We start from the raw sequence: 20,989 nt of genomic DNA, 5'->3' as shown, positions 1-20,989 counted from the left end.
ATCGAATAATTACAACTAAGTGTAATTACTGTGTTTTAGAAATGAACACAGACCAGGAAATTAGAAATAAGGTTAGCTAAAACTACAATAATGGTGTAAAGCCCATTCACGGCACATTGGAAAGCAAAACCGGAGTAAGGTTTCCTCTCTGTTGCAAGATACAAAAGAAAGATCGGTATGTCAGTGCCATAGTTAATTGTATCAACCGCATTTGTATCATTACAACTACTTTAGTGTAGGTATTGGTAACGGACGCTTTGTTTTGATATATTTTACATTACTGCGGTTCCAATTAATGTATAGATGGAAATTTCATATTGCTTATTTATACGTGACATAAGCATAAAAAGTGTTATATTATCTTACTTTTGTATTTGGTAATTATTTAATACTTTAATACCTTTTATATTAGATCTTTGTAGCCTTTGCCAAATCACTAAAATGAGTTGTTTCAATAAAACCTGACCTCAAAACATACTAATTTTACATACAAACACATAATATACACCGTCGTGATTTTCACGATGTCTTCTTTGATTTTGTTTTCAAATAGTATGATTCTATTACACTTTGTTGCGGCCAAATGGAACACAATACTGTCATTACAGTTATTGTTGTTTTTATTTTTTCCTTAACGTTACTATTTTTATACAACATTATTAGGTAAAGTTTAGATTTTTGTGAACCATAACTAAACTATCTTTAATTAAACTTCTCATAAGACATTAGTATTAGGTCTATTATGTTTATAAAAACTAGTTTCAACACAGTATTTCTACCAATACTGCTTTGGTTGTACGCCAGCCAGTTTGAAGAGCTCTGTATTGAGCGAAACGCTTCGTTGGCAGTGGGTGTGACGAATATAGTTCGTTGAAATATTATTATTACACAGTATTCTAATCCTTAAAAGTCCCTGAGGGACTAGATAAAGAATATAGTGTTTAAAGGCATAATAAATGTAATAGTTATGTCTTATGACAGGTATAATTATAATCATGGTTTACTGGTTTATGAAAATTTCGCACACATCATACAATATTAAAATAGTTTATATACCAATCAGTGTTTATCAAACTCATTAGTCTTAAGATACTTTATACACACTCACATGCACTCGGTCGCTTCAAGAAATTAATAAATGCCATCAGCGAAACTAAAATAACATTTACTGCTAATACGCTAACCCAATGCATTAATTTTTTTTTTGTAAATTTTGAGCGTAACGACGTGTAACCAGGAAAACGAACAAATACGCTTTCTTTACCCAGAAGAAAGGCGTTTATCACGAAAACGTGCACTAGAAGAAACTGGGCGGATACCTTACTAACCACAACAACATTAACGAACATCACGTACAGGTGATGGACAATTTAAGTAGCAGCTACTGTATAGGTGTTTGATGCTTACATAAAGTGAACCTTGTAAAGCTTTTGGAAAGATCTTCTATTTTTCTCTCTTTGTTTTATCCTCTAATTCACTAAGATTCACATTTTTTTTTCACACAAAGCTTTCATTTCGTGTATACATATAATAGACAACTTACATTTACAGAGTTCAAAACAAGAAAAATGCTGTTTTTAGAGTAAACATTTTGTTTCATATATAAACATAAACTGTTTTTTCGTTTCTCTAATATTCTTTTAGATTATTTCAATGATCCGGAATAAAAGTATTGCTCTTGAGTTGTTGAGACGTGTAAAATATATTTATAACTGATTGTAGATGTTTAGAGAGAAATCGAAGTCCCCCGCTGGCGCTGTAAGTCTATGAATTTACAACGCTAAAAGCAGGGGTTCGTTTCCCCTTGGTAAACTTAGCAGATAGCCGGCTGTGGTTTTGCTATAAGAAAACACACAGACATAAGTCAAAATTAAGTTAAATATATATATATAGCACGAAGTTCATTAGTTGTTATGTACAGCCTACAACGTTATAAACTGTTATGTTCTGCGTGTAAATTATAATTATATTCTAAAGACAAACCCATTGCAATGAAATATTTTGGAATTAAAAACTATAATTTGTTTGATCACTTTTCTCTGAGAAGCTAACATAAAATTATTATTATTTTGACAGGAAATTATTGTTTTGTTAGAAAATTATACTTTTGTTTTGTGTAATAGCAAAATACAAAATTATATGTAAACTCATTGTTGTGTTCGATTTGAGGCTTGAAAACACCTGGTGCTGTTTTTGTAATGCCACACAGTGGCCAAAATAAGGAGACACGGGTATATATAACACTAGTTTGCATATTCTGAAGTAAAAGCTTGATTGAGCCCATTAGGAAAATAAGTTACGATTAAGTTTTTCCAGCTACCTATGATAGCTAAAGATTTGTTACACCAGTAGTCTGTCAGTACTACCAGGAAGAACTAAACCTGAAGTGAGTTAGTAATGCCTCCCCAGTGGTCCAGTAGTGTGTTTGAGGACTTATAACATACAAAACTGTGAGCACAGCAGATAACTACTGGATAAGTTTATGCTTAACGACATATAAACAAGGGCGTATAAAACAAATATTTATTGTTTCATTCTCAAAACAAATATGAAAGTTTTTAACGTCATTGTATAAGGACGTTTGAAAGTACTACAGTGAGTACTCCACATTGACTTTTAACTTTTACAAAGCTCCCCAAATATGTGAGTTTTTACTTTTAATAAAAATAGTTGACCTTCGTACAAATAAAAGGAATCATGAACAACTTTGAATTGCAGACAGAAAGGCAAAATAATATGAAACCTCACAAATGTAACGATTCGAATCAGTGAAATGTATGCAAAAATTTATTGAATATATAGTGTGACGCAAAAGTGTATATGTATATGCGTATACATATATCATGAACACATATATAATTAGCTGAAATACCCGTCACCTGAACGGAAGTTATGTTAACTCATGAATAATGAAAGGTTACTATGTAGATACTTGATGCAGTTGCTATCTTTGTATAAAGCCTTTATAAATTACTTCATCACACTCTGTTTTATGTGAAATAGAAGCAATAGGACTGTCTTTGCGTCAATCAAACTTTCACGTTCAGTGTTTTTCAATCCTGTTTTTCAATGAGCATCTTAGCTCTGCCTCTAAATTTATGTCAGAATGCCGAGATTTGTATGTAGACTTGAGAAAATCTAGCGTAAAATTGTTGACTCACGCACCCATGTGGATCCAAACATGAAAATTAATTTTGAAATTGCTGTCGTTAAATTTGGAAGACTTTCATTAATCAAAATAGTGAGCCACATCTCTCTGATAGAACATTTTTGTTTACCTTTTATGTGTTTTACACTTTGCAGGGTAAGCATCTTGTCTACAAAATCCACACTTATCCAAAGACAAAAAAGTTGTAATTTTGTTACTGAAATTTCCTAAGTCAAATTTAAATGGATCATGCAAAAATTCAAATATCAATTTCAAATTTTTAAATTCGGAAAAACGTGATTTAAATATTTGAGATAGATATTTATCCAGTTTACATAGATATCATCTCTAGCATCAGAGAAATCATTGTTCTTATTATTTTCTAGAAAACTATTTAACTTTGCAAAATGTGTCAAATCATTCTTTTGTAATTGTTCCGAGAGGAGGTTTAGCTTTAATTTTTTGATAGATTGTTTAGGCAGAGTATTCATGGCAAAACTTCTTAGAATGGATGGCAACTGCCTGTCGTGGAGACACACACAAGTGTAGAGGACGATGTTTCGAAAGCCTTTCGTCTTCAGGTCAGTGTATATAATGAAACAAAACCTCGGAAGGAGTTTAGTTTAGAGAGAGAGAAGTCTGAGTGTTCAGGAACTTTGTAGTTCCTTTTCGTTCCCGCTAATGGAATATTATCAACTTTGCAGTATCATTAACATCTCTTGACTCATCTAGTGCTAAATAAAAATACAAACAATATTTTGGTTTTTCAAACAACTGATTTTCTATGCCTTTGGGCCCGGCATGGCCAAGCGTGTTAAGGCGTGCGACTCGTAATCTGATGGTCGCGGGTTTGCATCCTCGTCGCGCCAAACATGCATGCCATTTCAGCCGTGGGGGCGTTATAATGTGACGGTTAATCCCACTATTCGTTGATAAAAGAGCAGCCCAAGAGTTGGCGGTGGGTAGTGATGACTAGCTGCCTTCTATCTAGTCTTACACTGCTAAATTAGGGACGGCTAGCACAGATAGCTCTCGAGTAGCTTTATGCGAAATTAAAAAACAAAACAAAAAATTATATGCTTTTCGCTAATTCTAGCATTCTGTAGATAAAATTTCTTCGACTAAAGTGCAAATTATTTACCTTTTGCAGAATATCATTTTTTATTTTTGAATCATAATTCTTCAACAGAGTTTCAATGACTATAATCAATATTTTTTACTAGTTCAGCATCAGAAAATATTTCTTTTTTGAGCTAGAATCCAAGCTGTTCATAGCTAGCTAACGTAACTAGTTCTATCGATGATTAAAATTTTTTAGGCCTCCTACTTGTTCATTAAGTTATGCTTTCAGACGGCTAATTTTATTCATACGACTTTTGCTATCTACTGGAAATTTTACATCAAATTCGTTGTGAAAATTGTTAAAGTGTTGCTTAAAGTTGTATACTTTATTATTCCTAAAACCTGGCTTATTATTTGCTTCGATCACTACCAATTTCAACCCACAGATTTATTAAATTCTCATTTCACGTTTTCCCAGTCACTCGTTATTCTCTTTTTGGCAGTAATGCCAGAATCAATTAAATTATCTTTATTTTCTATGTGTTTGTCATCATCTGGATTATTTTGTTTTCGAATAATCCACTTATCTTTATTATGGGATTAGAAACGAAATATATTTAAACACCTGAAAGTTGCACATTGCAAATATGTTTGCAAGCGCTTGCGGAACAACGCACACTCGATAACAAACATCTAAACCAGACTGACGTTACAAAAAGGGCGGAGTCTGTGACATTAGCGATGATGTGAGGCAGTGCAGTCGCTGATTACCAAAGTTGCGATAAAAAATAAATGATGGAAAAAGTTAATTCCTAAACTCGAGCTGACCACAATTGTGCTATCCACTGGCCACATGTGGCCAGTGTCCATGAAGTTGACTACTCCTGGTCTGGATCCTAAAATTTCTGAAGAGTCCTTTGGGAGGTCCAAATCTCTCACCAACTCCTTAAGTTCACCTTGTGTGAAAGGTTGTGGTTCACCAGATGTGTTAGCTTGAAGAATCCTTAAATTTATTTCTATTGACTCAGAATATGATGAAACTGTATCAAAAGTCTCCACTGTAGTAGGTACACGTACATCACATCTTATACATATCAGATTAAAAGTTCGGATAAAAAACTGCATTTTTTTATTTCGAGTGTTGTATCTTTGTAAGTTACATGGGCAAAAATAGCAGTCTTCTCCATGTTTTCTAGGATCATATCAGATAACTGGAATTTAAAAAAAAACAAAGATTTTGTCTCACCCTTAATACATTGTCTCAACTTTACGAGACAAACGATGCAAACTTTGTGTAGAACCCATGATTTGTCTTGGACCCCAAGTTTTATTCCAAAATACGTGTAATACGTTTTATTTTCATAAATCATGTAATTTTTTTGCCGTTGTATCTTTACAACAGATTTACCACATTTGTAACATATTACGTTTATGTCCTGTCCCGGTTTTTTGTTGCAAAATGGACGAATAAATAATATTGAAAATCAATAAATAATGTGAAAGTACATGCACAAATAAATACTATCCAGAAATGACGTGGCATGCAAACTGTTAACTTTTATATACTAGTGGTGTGTTTCTCGTGGGTTATAAAACGATCGATAAGAATTTTACGTCGCAATTGGACTAGGAAAAAATTTATAGCCAGTAGTTGTCAACATTTTAAACATATCAAAGTGTGACTAAGTTTCGATGAAAATTCTGATTGAGCTTACTGAAATTAAGGTAGAACATGTAAAAATTTTCAGGCCTTAAAAACTTTACAGGACTGCGTTATCTTAAGATGAAAAATTCGTTGCCTGATATATAATTGTAAAGAACACAAAAACGTCCATAAAAACTGCAAAACAAAAAAAGTAAAACAGTAGGTTTACATGTATCTCCGCATGGACCTCACAAACTTTAATGTCACATTTGGTAGAGATCCATCACCAAGGGCGAAGTTGTGGTAAAAAAGGCAAAAACGCAAAAATATCCATAAAATCACAAAATACAAAACTGAAAATTTGTATATTTTCCCTTTTGGACGTTTTGAATTTCCATACCAATTTTGGTGAAGATCATTTTACTCCCTGCGAAATAGTTACATGGATATACAACAGATAATACCATTAGATCGATATAGATAACACACTTAAATCCGAAGGAATGCTATATTTTAATTATGTTGTTTGCATGCGAGAATATAATAATATACACACAACACATGAGATGGGATTTGTTTCCTTCCAATACTATGCCCGGCATGGCCAGGTGGGTTAAAACTTTCAACTCGTAATCCGACGTTTGGCGGGTTCAAAATCTTGTCTCACTAAACATGCTTGCCCTTTCAGCCATAGGGACGTTATAATGTGACGGTCAATCCTACTATTCGTTAGTAAAAGAGTAACCCAATGTGGATGGTGATGACTAGCTGCCTTCCCTCTGGTTTTACCCTGCTAAATTAGGGACAGTTAGCCCTCGAGTAGCTTTGCGCGAAATTAAAAAAACAAACAAACAATCTTCCAATACCATTTTTTGGGAATTTAGAACTCCTTCTGAATTATATCTTCAAAAAAATTAGGACATAACTACATATTCTCTAAAGCTCAACGAGTTTGTCTCGCGCTCCTTGAAGTAAAAAAAATCACATAATTTACAATTGGAGTATTAGAGTTACGTTAAAAATATGAAGCTGAAATTGTTTGGTTTTTTTAAATAAATAAAAGAAATGTGTTGTTATGGCGGTTAATAACAACGATATTAAATTGTGTAGATTCCGTTGCTGTATAACTACGTTACTTAGAGTGTTTTCTACTTTAGACCTGAACATAAAAGAATCAATTTAAACAAATAGTTGTAAATTATTCATTACTCCAATTAGATATGTAGTAAAATATTTTTTCAATAGTGTAAAATAAACACATTTTGCACTCTATTAAGTAAATAAAATAAAATATTATTAATTAAACAATATATTATCACTACATTTCGAAGCTTCAGAAAATATTCAGCTTATTTTATTTGATTAAATATTTTCTTAGATAAACAATGAACTGTTAACTTGGGGTTATGAAGTTAATAAGTCTTAGGTACATGTTGCTAGGACCCGGCATAGCCAGGTGAATTAAGGCGTTCGACTCGTAATCTGAGGGTCACGGGCTCGAATCCTTGTCACACCAAACATGCTTGCCTTTTCAGCCGTGGCAGTGTTATAATGTGACGGTCAATCCCATTATTCATTGGTAAAAGAGTAGCCCAAGAGTAAGCGGTGGGGGTGATGACTAGCTGCCTTCTCTTTAGTCTTACTGCTAAATTATGAGAAGATAGCCCTCATGTAGCTTTGCGCGAAAATTCAAAAACAAAACAAAAACAAATGTGCGGCTAGTGGGATATTTGATATCAATACCGGATTGATGGTATATAAAGGTAAGTTGAACGTGTATATGATCTGACTTAACAAAAATAATAAGTCCAACGTCTGTAGCTTCAGATCTATGTTAGAATACTTCCATGTATAATTTTTTCCCTAATTTCAGTTGACATTTGACTTTCGGGCACGTATATTAAAATGATTTCATTACTTGTGTGTTTAAAATATATTTACATAAGTATGACAAAATACTTCTTATTATTGGTAGTTCTTATCTTTGTCTATTCTAACGAAATTGGCAAGAGAGAATGATGATAAGCTATTCAATCTGCTAAAGTGTTTACCCATATTGATTTTTCATTTTAGAGATTAAATATCCTAGAAAAACAGCCATTTTTTTTCCAGGTTGTACGTTTAAAAACAAATTGTTAAATTACTAATATACAAGTAAAGAAAATATTTTTGGAAAAGGATGTACATGTAAGGATGACTAATGTCAGTCTTTTAAAAACAGCGGAAACAAGATGATAGGGATGGCATTTACATCATCCTTACATAATATCACAAGCACACAGTGTAGTAAAATGTTAACAAACAAAAAAATTGTTCGTTTTCTTATATTAAAGCCACATCGCGCTATCTGCCATACAAACGTCAATAATGATAATACAGCAAATATGAGAGTTTCAAGCTAATCAATATAAATCAGGAATTTTGTTAATTAATGTCACATGAAGTAGAAACTGAAAAGTGTCGCACTTTACACATAGCACCTTAGTCTTTTAAAGCATTTGTTGACTACAAATATGATATAGGTTCGAATCTTAGGTAATTCTCTTTTTTTTGAATAGTTAGAAATTTCAAATTTATTAGTTTCAATAGCAATGCATGACAGCTTTAAAGATACTTTTTCTTAAGAACATAAATTCCTCATAAACCAAGGCCCCCAGGATGGCCACGTGGCTAAGGCACTCGATTCGTAATCTGAGGGTCGCGGGTTTGAATCCCAGTCACACCAAACATGCTCGCTCTTTCAACCGTGGGGGGCTTTAAAATCTGATGGTCAATCCCACTATTCATTGGTAAAAGAGTAGCCAAAGAGTTGGCAGTAAATGGTGATTACTGGCTGCCTTCCCTCTAGTCTTACACTGCTAAATTAGGGATGGCTAGCGCAGATAACTCTTGTGTAGTTTTAGGTGAAGTTAAAAAAACAACAACATATACATATATATTTGTTTCAAGGCAATGTTTCGACCTATGGATAATGTAACACAACCATGTAACACTTACTGCTGTTACATATATTTTTCAGGAACACATTCACTTAGAAAGTTAAGTATCAAACGATATCAAAGGATTCGTTTGTAATTAAACAAAAAGCTTCGTAATGAAATATCTGTGATCTCTCCACTGCAGATATCGAAACCCGGTTTGAAGCGTTGTATGTTTGCAGAAATACTATTATGCTAATGGAGGGCTTATCAAAGAAGGATACATCAGTGTTCTTTTTTGATTTGGGAAAATTCTCACATTACAAGATTTAGAAGAGCCTTAACTACGCTCCTTTCCACTAATTGAAGGCTACATTTGTAAATATATTTTAGGATAGTTATGAATGTTTTAATATCATTCCTAATGTGCTAAACAAACATAATGATAATAGCATAATGAACAAATACAAAAGATCGATTATTATTGTTATTAGTATGTGATAGATTCATAGATGAAAAGATATCCAAACAAAGAGAGTTTCTGATTTATATTTCTACATTCAATATTGATTAAGCAAGTTTTCAACACAAGAGAGAGACTTGAAGTGAATACCAAACTGAGATATTTTGTTATTAGTAATTTACACAACCTAACAATTTTTTAACAATAAAATGATTACTATATCATCCAGTTTCGGGGTTAATTTCTAGATTAATGAGGCTTTCAATGTTTACAAATTGTTTTCTTTTCTCCATTATGCACTGCATTTGTTGAAAACTCAGAACGACATATATATACATATGTGCTTTCAGCGACGTATTTGGGGTCAAAAAGAAAGTAAAGTTTGAATAACACACCATAATGTCCACAAAAAGTCTTCTTGTGGAATAATTTACTAAAAATGTTGTATTAGAGTTCAAAGAAAGTTGTCTCCCGCTAGTACAGCGGTAAGTGTTTCAGATTTACAACGCTAAAATCAATCGTTCGATTCCCCTGGGTGGACTCAGCATATAGTCCGATATGGTTTTGCTATAAGAAGACACACACACACTCTCAAAAGAAAAGCTACCTTAACGTGTGTTGTTGGCGTAAAAGTGTTTATGGAGTCTTATAAACATTTCTTCCTAACATTCAAACTTAGTCTAATCAATAAACTGTTTAATCTATAAGATAGTTAGAAAAGACAATAATTTTAGTAGGAAGTCAGGCTTTTTCTTGAGTTAGTAAATAAACAGAACCAATTATATACAAAGAGCAAGAAGCAAAAATGAGAAATATAACAAACAATTGAATATGATAACTTGTTGCTTTAGTGATATTATTAATATTTCCCTCTAATATCGAGTTGGTACAGCCTTAAGTGCAATTATTGCCTGGATTGAGAGGGAGATAAAATCCACAAAATACAGGAAGTTAAAAGACATCTTTGACTGTAGTTCATTCGTTTAAGAATATTGACTGCAATTGGTGTGCGGATGTAAATTTATGTCATTGATAAACAGAGGTTTTATAAACATATTCAACAGAAATTATGCACTTAAGTTTACAAGTCCATATATATACACACAGCTCGAAACTGTCAAGGATTTTTAATATTTTTTTTATACCAAAGTATTTTTATACTAATTTCATTAGGACTTATTGTAGTGTGACAAAAGGATAAACATCTCTGTTACGAAAATATAAAGTTAAAGGGAAATTCTTGTGCTCTTCTTTCAAATTTTGTAAATTACTATTTAAACAATCCAGACTGTTAACATTAGCGACTTACATGTCAACTTACATCTAGTTAAGGACATGCTTCTTTGGAAAGGTTTGCTTTTGGTTTAAAGTTATAGAAATTTGTAGATTATTAGTATTTTTTTCTCTACAGATCAAAACCAAGTCAACTCTGTATCAACGAATAAGTATTTTTAGAACACAGACACCGATATTCATACTATAGGCCAGAACCATGACTGATTAACAAACTACAGTACAGAGCAAACTGAATCTTCTAGTGGATTAAATAAAGATTAGCAGTTTCTCACATTGGTAATTTCCCGAGAAAAATAGAACACTTTGTTTTTCTTTCCTGAAGCAGTTTCTGCTGTCGTTACCAAATAGACGCACACACACACAAAAACAAAACAGCAGAACGATTCCAGCCTTTTCTCATGTGCGCCTAAAACTCGATTATACAAATTTAAATTATAAAATGTCACCGGCAGATGCTTGAATATGAAAAGTGTTTCTGAACTAGGCTGATAAAGACCGCTAGGATATTCATGTATAAATTACATTAAGTATAGCAGTCACGTCTCTGGTACAATATATATTTCGAAGAAGCTAGTTCAGCGCAGTCATAGTTATCTATTCATCTTTTTTGAAATTAAATTGAAAAAACAGTGTCAAATCTTCTAAAAAACTTTTGAGCATTTGACCAAATTCTCGGATTATTTCCGAGTTGTGTTTTCGAAAACTATATTGTATAAGTAAAACCTGAAAATAAACACTAAGTGTTGCACTAGTTCTATATTTTACTAAAAACTAATACAAAACAGTTTCAAGGAAGGAGTACAAAATTTGTAGATAGTTTAGTTCCTTTTTTTTTACGAAATTACTATGGTAACATTCGTTTAATAGACACATTAAGTTAATAAAAAACGGAATTTTTCTTCCTTAAAGGCTATTGGTTTCAAAAAATTAATGTTTTTTTTCCTTTTGCTTTTTTTATTCATCTGATTACTACATTATTTGCAATATATCACGTTTTTTCTATTTTATAATAGAATTTTGATTTACTTGTATGCTTTTTATATTACAAAGTATTTTTTTAGGTGCAAAAGCATTTCAAGTTTCCATTCACATTGATTCAAATTCTTGCATATGTTTAAAAATGGCATTTCAGTGGAAATATCTCTCCACATAATTTCACGAGCACGCAATTCTTAATTCATTCAATAATGTTATGTTTGAACCAAAGGAAAGTATATATATCAATATAGCAACACGCTGCAATGTGTTCAAGTTTCGTGTTTGTTTAACATTCTTACAAGCTTTTCTTTGCTTTCCTTTAAGTACGATTTTGTTTTGTGTCATTATTCAGTCATTGGATTTTCATCAATCGTTTTATAACAAAAGTGAATGTGAAACTGGAATTCCACCTCCCAAGGTCTGTTTTACTTTATTTGGTAAAAAACATTGTTATTATTTTCACACACCCTTTTGTGTTTTATCTTTTTCTAATTCAAAGTGAGATGAAGATGACGAATGGCCTTTACCATTGATAAATAACATAGAGAATGAATAATGCTGAAAATAACAACACAGTTATTACCATGAAATAGCATCTGTCAAGGTAAGAACCATGTAAAAAAATATTTACTTTGATCAAATAAAAGACGGTGTAGAAAATAATTGTATATTCATGAACCTCAGAAATTTCCTAGGTTAGCATGAGTATACTTACATCTTTGAAATGGTATGAGTATGCTTACTATTTTGAAACGGTGTGAGTATATTTACTACTTTGAAACGTACATTTTCAAAACGTTGAGCAATCATTCGCGATGCAGTGATAATGACGTCAAATTAAGAAACATAAAAATCAACCCATGTTACAAACTTGTTTTATTCTTACTTGCTCTGTATTCTCTATAATATTTCATGTTATATGACTTTTACTTGACTACACGAGACATTTTGAAATGGATAAAATATGATTTGAAATATCTTTGTAGCATAATTATTCAAAACAAATACACTTTAGTTTGTTTGTTTGTTTGCTAAATTTTGCGCAAAGCTATTCAACGACTATCTGCCAATTTTGATGTGGTAGACCATAAAAAAGGGTTGCTATACAACATCATAAACAGCCAACTTTTAGCCTATACTTTACCAAAGAAAAGTGGGATTTATCGCCACATTGTAACAGCCCACAGCTGGAAGGGTATACATTTTCGGTGATGGGATTTGAACTCGCGACCAATAGGTTGCAAATCGAACACTCTAGTCACCCTCTCATGCCAGGCTCAAGACATGCATCAGCAATGTGTAATTTTCAAGTGAATGCCAAAATACAAGGTTAACAAACGGTAAAGTTATGTTTACTTCTAATAAACTATCAGGTATATAAAATACTAATCTAAATAGCAGAACTTCTTACTTGTTTTGTTATAATCCATATGAAATGATAAAATAAAGTGGAACGACACCGTCTCAAAATGTGTCTTTACTTTTAAAATGGTGTAATTAATGCAGAAAACATTTAAAACTCTGTTACCGGCAAGAAACTCCATTAATGTGTCATTCGTTTTCCTGTTTCTGCCTTTAGCGAACAGTAAGTTTATTGATAAAAACGACATCACCATTAATGATTCAACATCTCTAATTTTGAAGAATGGACAATTCGCTACTTTTATTGATGGAATACAAAATAAAATGACGTTTCGGTATATCTAAGACTGACATTTTACGAGTACGTACATTAACAATTCTGTTAATCTCTTTTACAATGTTAGTAACCATACAAGTTGCTTTTGTTTTTATAGTTCACGCTAAACATATTTTACTGAACCGCCTACTGACGGACATGTAACTCCTTTTTACTCTAATTGTTTAGTATATTAACTATTATAATTTCCATTGAATTCTGGGACAAGTTTATTCTTATTACACTTTCTCGGAATTTATAAAATGTTTGCAGCATTGATTCAATAACATTTTTGGGTAACAAATATGAAGATATGCTTTCATATGCTTATTTATTTAATTGTTTGGTTATAAAAACATATTGTTGTATGTTTATTCTTTCATTATAATGTTTTAATCGGAACCTCCTCACAAAGAACTTTTCAGGTCTGAATATTTTTTTTTCCTGTTTCATTTGGCTCCCATGTGGGTCAGAGGTGTGTTTGTGCCGGACACACAACGATAAAATGTGTTTCTTTTTTTTGAATTTCACACAAAGCTACACGAGGGATATCTGTGCTGTCCGTCCCTAATTTAACAGTGTAAGGCTAAAAGGAAGGCACTTAGTCGTCATCACCAACCACCGACTCTTGGGCTACTTTTTTATGAACAAATAGTGGAAGTGACCGTAAATTTATAACGCCTACACGACTGAAAAGACAAGCATGTTTAATGCGATGGGGATTCGAACACGCGACCCTTAGATTAGGATTCGAGCGCTTTTATCACCTGGAGTCCTTTTTTTTTGCGGTTGACAGAACGCAAAGGGCCTATTATACAGTTTTGCGGTAAAACAAACAAACAAAAATGTTTATCGATACTATTGTTCTTCCTGTAAATGTTTAGGAATGTTGACATAATACCAGTCTATGAGAAGAAGACATTAAATGAAATAATTTATGAATAAAAATCATAATAATTAAAAAATGTAAAATATTATGCTTCATAAGTTATTACTAATGAGCTTAGATTTTTATTTCTAAACGTCCTTAAATTTGATGCAATAAATACCATTCAACACTGGTCCCCTTCCTCAACTGTTCCATTTTGCATTAAATTAAGTGAAAAATTCATAATAAGTCCCTGATTATCGTATTATAACCAAAACGTACTTTTAAGTTTCTACAGATTTCGAATACTTGCGCGCAAAAAACAAACAAACTAACTAAGGCTTCCCAAATATCATTATTTTATTGTTTTTTTATATTATTGAAACATTAAACAAAACCATCAAACTGAGACACAAAGATTGTCGTTCCCATATTTTAAAAAAAAAGATAATTATGTGTGAAAAACAAAGCTTAGGGCCAGTGTTATTTGTCTTTTAAATAAAAAGAAGATATTGAAGTTAAAGACTACCTAACTTATTTGTTTGGATATTAATATTTATGTATTGAGTATTTTTGGGTTTCGATGTTTATGTATTGAGTATTTCTGGGTTTTGGTGTTTATGTATTGAATATTTTTGACTTTCAAATACGATACTTTCTTCAACAAATGTTAAAGGTCAGAATCACACATCTGTTTATTGCCCTAAAAGCTCAAATGCCTGATGGCTATTAAGACATGAATCAATGTATTGATCAAATACACATTAGTGCGAAGACAGTGAATAAGTTAACGTGCTTATCACTTACAATATTGAAGTTAAATTTCGTGTTATTTTCTCGTTTTGTTTTTTACTTTGTAGCAAAAAGTGTTTTACTGAATTTGTGAATGAACAAACTACGCCTAAAATCTACATGCTAACCAACATGTGTTGTTCTAGTATCTCTTTTAATACCTATTGAAACCAACACAAAACGTTTATGCAATGCAATACTTATGGTATCATGTATCTCAACTAAAATAAGAACAGAGTAGATTAAGTTGACATAAAGTTTTCCTAACTTTGTTTAATGTTTTACACTTTTCGAGAATGGGCTCTTTATCGATTTTATGTAAGAAACCTTTCTCTTTTATTGTTTATTTGAAGTATCAGGTGGCTGGAGTCTGATAGTCGCTTAAAGCTCCAAGAATCCATATCTTTTCTTTACACCTTAAAATAAGTGTATAAAGAAAACAGAGCACGTAGACAAAAAGTTTAACCATAGAATTTGGCGAATTAAAGCTAAAGTGTGCTTATAAATAAAATTATTTATCTAAAATTATTATGCCTTAAAATCTATTTGCCTTAGGGAAACAAAATATCATCAGAGGCACATTGAGGAGCGTGAATTTTATTCAAGTTTAACGTATATTTTAGTGGGTGTTTCACAAAGTATCAGAAAAGTCGTTCGATATGCTGATTAAGAATGACATAAAACATGTAGAACACTCTTCTGAGCGTAGCTCTTGTATTTGGTTTATGGAATTTCACAATACCTTTCTCACTGATTCGTATTCTATTAACACACTCTGTTGTTGAAAGAAAGAAGAAAACGTGTAAAAAATTAAAGCTGTTTTGGCAGAATTTTTTATTTAAGTAAGCTGTTTAAGGTGATTTAAAAAGGTCAAATCTTTTGTGGAAGAAATAAATGATTTCTAATAGGTCCTAATGAGTTTTTACAAGTAGAATGTGTTCATTGTAAATATAGTTTTTCCTTACATTAACTCTGTATGTTAATTTTCTAGGAACAAGATACACATTAGTTCAAATTGACGAACCTTGGGCGTTTAAACCAGTTAAAAATTGTACTTATGAGTGAATTTAGTTCTTCTATGACCGCCCTATGTAATTTTATCGATTAGTTTGCATGTTATCGACTAGATTAAGCCGCAACTACACGACGCATGCTTTCCGTGATAGTTTAGATTTTAACTGCCTTAGTAAACGAAACAGTAGTAGCAACCCGATTAATTAAATGTTTTTAGTTTATATTACTCGAAACTGCAGTTCTTATCTGTATATTTAATTCAATGCAAAATTTCTAACAGAATATGTATTTTTTTACTCGAAATAGTCAGACAATTCTGGCGCACCTAAATAAAATTAAATATACTAGTTTGAAAATAGCGATCTTTTTCTTTTCTTTTTTACATGCACTGAAAACAGTTCTGAATACGTCTATTTACAGAGTTATTATCTTTATCATAAATTTTTGTATGTAGAGCAACTTATAATGTTTATTATGAAGGGGACTTTTTTATTGAATTTAAAGCGATTGAATTTGGTTTATATAATTAAAATGGTGAGATTCTCAGGAACACAGCTGTAAGTCCGAAGGCTTATAAAAGGTTATGATACCCGTTGTGAACACAACATAGGTAGTGAGCTCACTGTATAGTTTTAGCACAACATAGATAGTGAGCCTATTGTGTATCTTTAGCATAACATAAGTAGTCAGCCCATTGTGTATCTTTAACACAAATAGATAGTCAACTCACTGTGTAAGTTTAGTACAACATAGATAGCTTTCTTATTATCTACAAACAAATCCTATTATTTATTGGTGTAAACAAAATCCATATAAAAATAATTTTTGCGTTTTGATTAATAAATTATTAAAAGCCTGCACACAGACGTAAATACTGTCGTCCACGACAAGTCCATAACATCTAATTTATAAATTCTTCTTTATATTGTATGAAAGATCACACATCCGTCCGGTGAGACAGCAGTAAGCCCATGGGCTTACAACTCTAAAATCCGGGGCTTGATTCCCTACAATGGACACTGTATATAGCCTAGTGAGGCTTCGTTTTAATACAAGTGTTAGTACCTTTGTGTTGTGAGCCTTAAATACAACTATCCAGGGATTATAATTTTACAACTGTAGTGTGGAAGAAGGCGTCCTATTATTAACCGAGCAGAATTAATCAAAACTGAAATTTTGATGTAAGGAAATTCTTTAGTTTCCTATAAACAACCTAGAATGGCTTTCTTTATAGTCAAAGCCGAATAACATGATGTTCAAAAAATTCGAAAATAAACATGAGACCTGAGTTTATGTTTCCTGATACACATAGTAAAATGTAGTTCCTACGTTAACATATTTTTAAGGAGAGTACATAAAACGTTTACGTGTTTTAATCTTAGCAACAACGATTTTAGAAGTAAAATTAATGTTAACGACAATTAGTATTTACAACTAAACATAAAATAAAAGAACAAAGGAGAAAACAAGTCTCTGAATTTTTCTATTTTTACCTATTGAGTTGAAAGAAGTTAACTCACATTCGCTAAGCGTAGATCGTTCAGAGAATATAAAAGTTTGCAAGTTTTGTAATTAAATGAATTTGATTTAATTGTCTTGGATGCGTATATTTCCAGAAACGTTTGCCCACAGTCCACAAATGACTGAATTTCTGAGATATATGAAATGTGTGTTGAATTTATCCTGTTTTTAATGTTGGTTACTACTACATAAAACGATTTGTCTATGTCATTGCAGTGGTTTATAGCTATAGGTGAGATATGTAACACCTATGTGTTTAGATAACACTTATATATTTGGTTCACAGTGATTCCTCAACTATTTGATAATATAATGAAGCTATGGTAGACTTATGCTTGAAGATATCTTTTGATGAACGTTTTTGTATAGGTAAAGAGACAAAGTGCATAGTATTAAAAAGAGACTCTTAAATGTTTTTCGTGTAAGCAGAAAATGTCGCGCAGTACAACATTTAAACAAAAACAGCTTCCTAAACTACATCAAAAATCGACAGGAAGTAACGCTCTCATCTACTAAGGTTTTACGGTTACAAAATTAAAGTCTCCTACTAATTAAAAGCACATTGATGAAACTGACTATTGCCACTTGCTCTACTTACAAATGTTTACATACGCACAAGGTCAGATCGAAATCAACGGATGTTTGCATGAGAAAAATAGCAGAAGAAACTGCATTTAAGTTAACGTCATTCAAGCACTAACTTGTTAAGTTCCCCAAAGCAGCTCCAGTGGATTTTTGCTCCTTTTGTTTGGCTACGTCAACCAACTTGAAGAGCTGTAGAAAGTTTTTGAAGTTGTTTTTGTCAAGATTCACCTTGCATAATCTTGTTACAACAAAAAACTATTGTGTTATATAACTGAGGAAAGAATGAATATTATAGACGACGACGAAGGGAGTTTCAAGGGCTCTAAGGAACTTGAATAGCGTTTTTTTTTCATAAAATGATACTAACTCTTTAAATCAGTAGTTTCCAACCTTTTTCACTGATTACATCTTAATTCACTTACACTGATTTACACAACACTACGTGCAAACCTTTTTAGTTGAGTTTTCATGTTCTTAAATCCTTGTTTGGTGAAACTCTCACAACACTATTAACTTACTGCAACGCACAGTTTCGAAGCATCTTTTATAAGTAAATTTTTTCATTCACTTCGAAACTTCTTCCGAGAAATAAATTATAATCTTAATGATAGTGTTCGTAAATACTGTGTAAAGCGTATTAAGAAAAAAGATACTACGATCAGTTTCATCAATAATAAACATTTATCCTGGTAGAGATAAAGAAGTATAAAAAAGAACCGTTTCTCATAAAAAAGTTACGAGTATACAAAGTGTGTTAATAAAAATACATTTCTGTCATATTTTGGCATATTTAAAAAACATAAAAATGCTCTCTTTACGTTATGAAGTGGCAATGCTGAAACAACAAAAAAATCAATTTTTTTAGTCTGCTGTAGCAGATCTGTATCAGCAGGAAAATTATATTTCTGATAATTTATTGCCAGAATGAAACAGCATGAGTGATGTCATTAGCGATAAATATGCTACAGCTACAATAATATAAATACGTGTTGTTTTTCCAGTATTATAGCACGTTTCGCGTTGTATTGAAATGTCTATGCTTGCCATTTCTTAATTGTACAAATTTGTGACAATTGTCAAGTCTAGTATTATAGTAGGATGTACACTTTTGGTAAGCTGTGAGTGTGGACTATAGTAGTATAATATTTAATTCTGTCATGTTATTATAGTTTTGTTATTATAGTAAAAACGTCTTTCTATGTCATGTTTTACAAGTAGGATTATTTAGTATTCTAGTGAAATATCTATTTAGCATTTCAGACATATGTATAATTAGTATAGTAGTGAACATTACGTTTTGTTTGGGAATAAAATGTCTGTTCAGTGTTATGGAAGAGTTGTTATAAAATGGCTTTACCATATGTTTGATGACAAAATGCCTATTTCTCCCATGTTGTGATACATCTGGTATTGTTATGTAATTGCTGTTCTGTCATTTCTAAGAAGGATTTGGTATTGGAATATCACTTCCTGTATTGATGTAACAGCGACAGTATAGCATTTTAAAAGCTGCTGATATTTTTCCAGCTACATTCACACATGTCTAATGCCATTACATTTTACAAGTATTATATACTAGTTTTATGTACTAGGTTATAGAAAAACGGTTAGGCGCTTTCTCCAGCTACACATCATTAGAAGAGTTCTTGTGGTAAGCACAATCATACAAGTAAGTACTAGAGAGTACAAAACTTGTTATGTCATACCAATAAACACAGTACAACAAAAGCTCAAACATTAAAATAAACATGTCTGAATACCAGTGTTTAAAGTTGCACATAATCAGGGTTTGTCTGTACTGCAAGAGATAGTTTAATGTTTTTTATTGCTTTCATTTGTTCTTCGTGTTATCACAGAACAAACAACTCACAAGTCTTCTTCCTGGAGGAGCCAATCTCTGATATATAGAGAAAGTTATCGATTTTCGCGGCGATCTTGTCTTTTTTAGTGGTTTCACCTTTTGTATTAAAAAAGCAGAAGCACTTTTGAACAAGTGTCTGAGACATCTTAACTTATGTTTCTTTTTGTTCTTGGTAAAACGTGCATTCGCAGACACGAGAAATCTTTAACACACTTTACAAATTTGAAAAGTATCTAATGGCTCAAGTCTTTATTTTTTGTTTGTTTAACTGAGCTTTAGAAAGAAAACAACATGGCAGCTTTATTTACTTATTTAGCACATTCAGGTAAATACAACACTAGGATATGCTTAGCTTATTATGCGCGACGCAGTGACTTATAGAATGCCTCTGAGTTTTTCAAGTATGATACAAATGTTTAGCTCGTAGCTCCGTTTTCGTATTAATGATTTGAGATCTAATTATAGTTTTGAACTTAGAAGGTCAAAACCTTTCAATTGATGTATTTAATATTGTGTAAGGTCTAATGGGTTAATTTGCTCTAATCCTGCTTAAAAGAATTTGGCGGTAACCTACACAAGGGCTATCCACACTAACCATCCCTAATTTAGCAGTATAAGAGTAGAGGGAAGTCAAATAGTCATCACCACCTACCTCCCACTCTTTGACTACTCTTTTACCAACGAATAGTGAGATTCACCATCACATAATAACGTCCACACAACTGAAAGGTTTGGTGTGAAGGTATTCGAACCCGCGACCCTCAGAGTAGGAGTTGAGCACCTTAATCACCTGACCATGCCGGACCCGTAGTGGTATGTTAAAAATTATGTTATGCAGCAGGAAAAAGCCTCTCTTAATGTTATTCAGTTAAGGTTTGAGTTTCAAGTTTAGAAAAACGTGACTCTGTGTTCATCTTATGTTAACACGGACGACACACAGGCTTCATATCTAAAAGTATCAATAAATGTGCATTGATAGTTGCAGTAAGAAGATATTAACGCATTAGCCCAACTATGGAAGAATCTGAATATAAGGTGGCCCCCATTTTCAGAAACAACGAGAAAGAAAAAATAGTATGTGTCATAACATCCTTTTTAGGTTTTAAAAAGCAATATTATAACTAAACAGCCTGCAAATAGGTTAGTTGCAAGAAGTAACG

The 20,989-nt window shown here is 32.2% G+C and overlaps 1 protein-coding gene across 3 annotated transcripts in view; it reads left to right on the top strand.

The window, feature by feature from the left end:
* LOC143230453 (otoferlin-like) overlaps nucleotides 1-20,989 on the top strand; it is a 208,001-nt gene that overhangs the window by 61,900 nt on the left and 125,112 nt on the right. The window contains exon 2 of one of the 3 annotated variants that reach the window (XM_076464035.1): nucleotides 12,010-12,114. The exons of the other annotated variants lie outside the window; for them this stretch is intronic. The gene's annotated coding sequence lies outside the window, so the exon portion shown is untranslated. The remainder of the gene's footprint in view (nucleotides 1-12,009; nucleotides 12,115-20,989) is intronic. 3 annotated transcript variants of the gene reach the window in all.

Source organism: Tachypleus tridentatus, chromosome 10 (assembly GCF_004210375.1).
Source record: "Tachypleus tridentatus isolate NWPU-2018 chromosome 10, ASM421037v1, whole genome shotgun sequence".
Lineage (NCBI taxonomy): Eukaryota > Metazoa > Arthropoda > Merostomata > Xiphosura > Limulidae > Tachypleus > Tachypleus tridentatus.
This window is presented reverse-complemented; position numbering and strand designations above follow the sequence as displayed.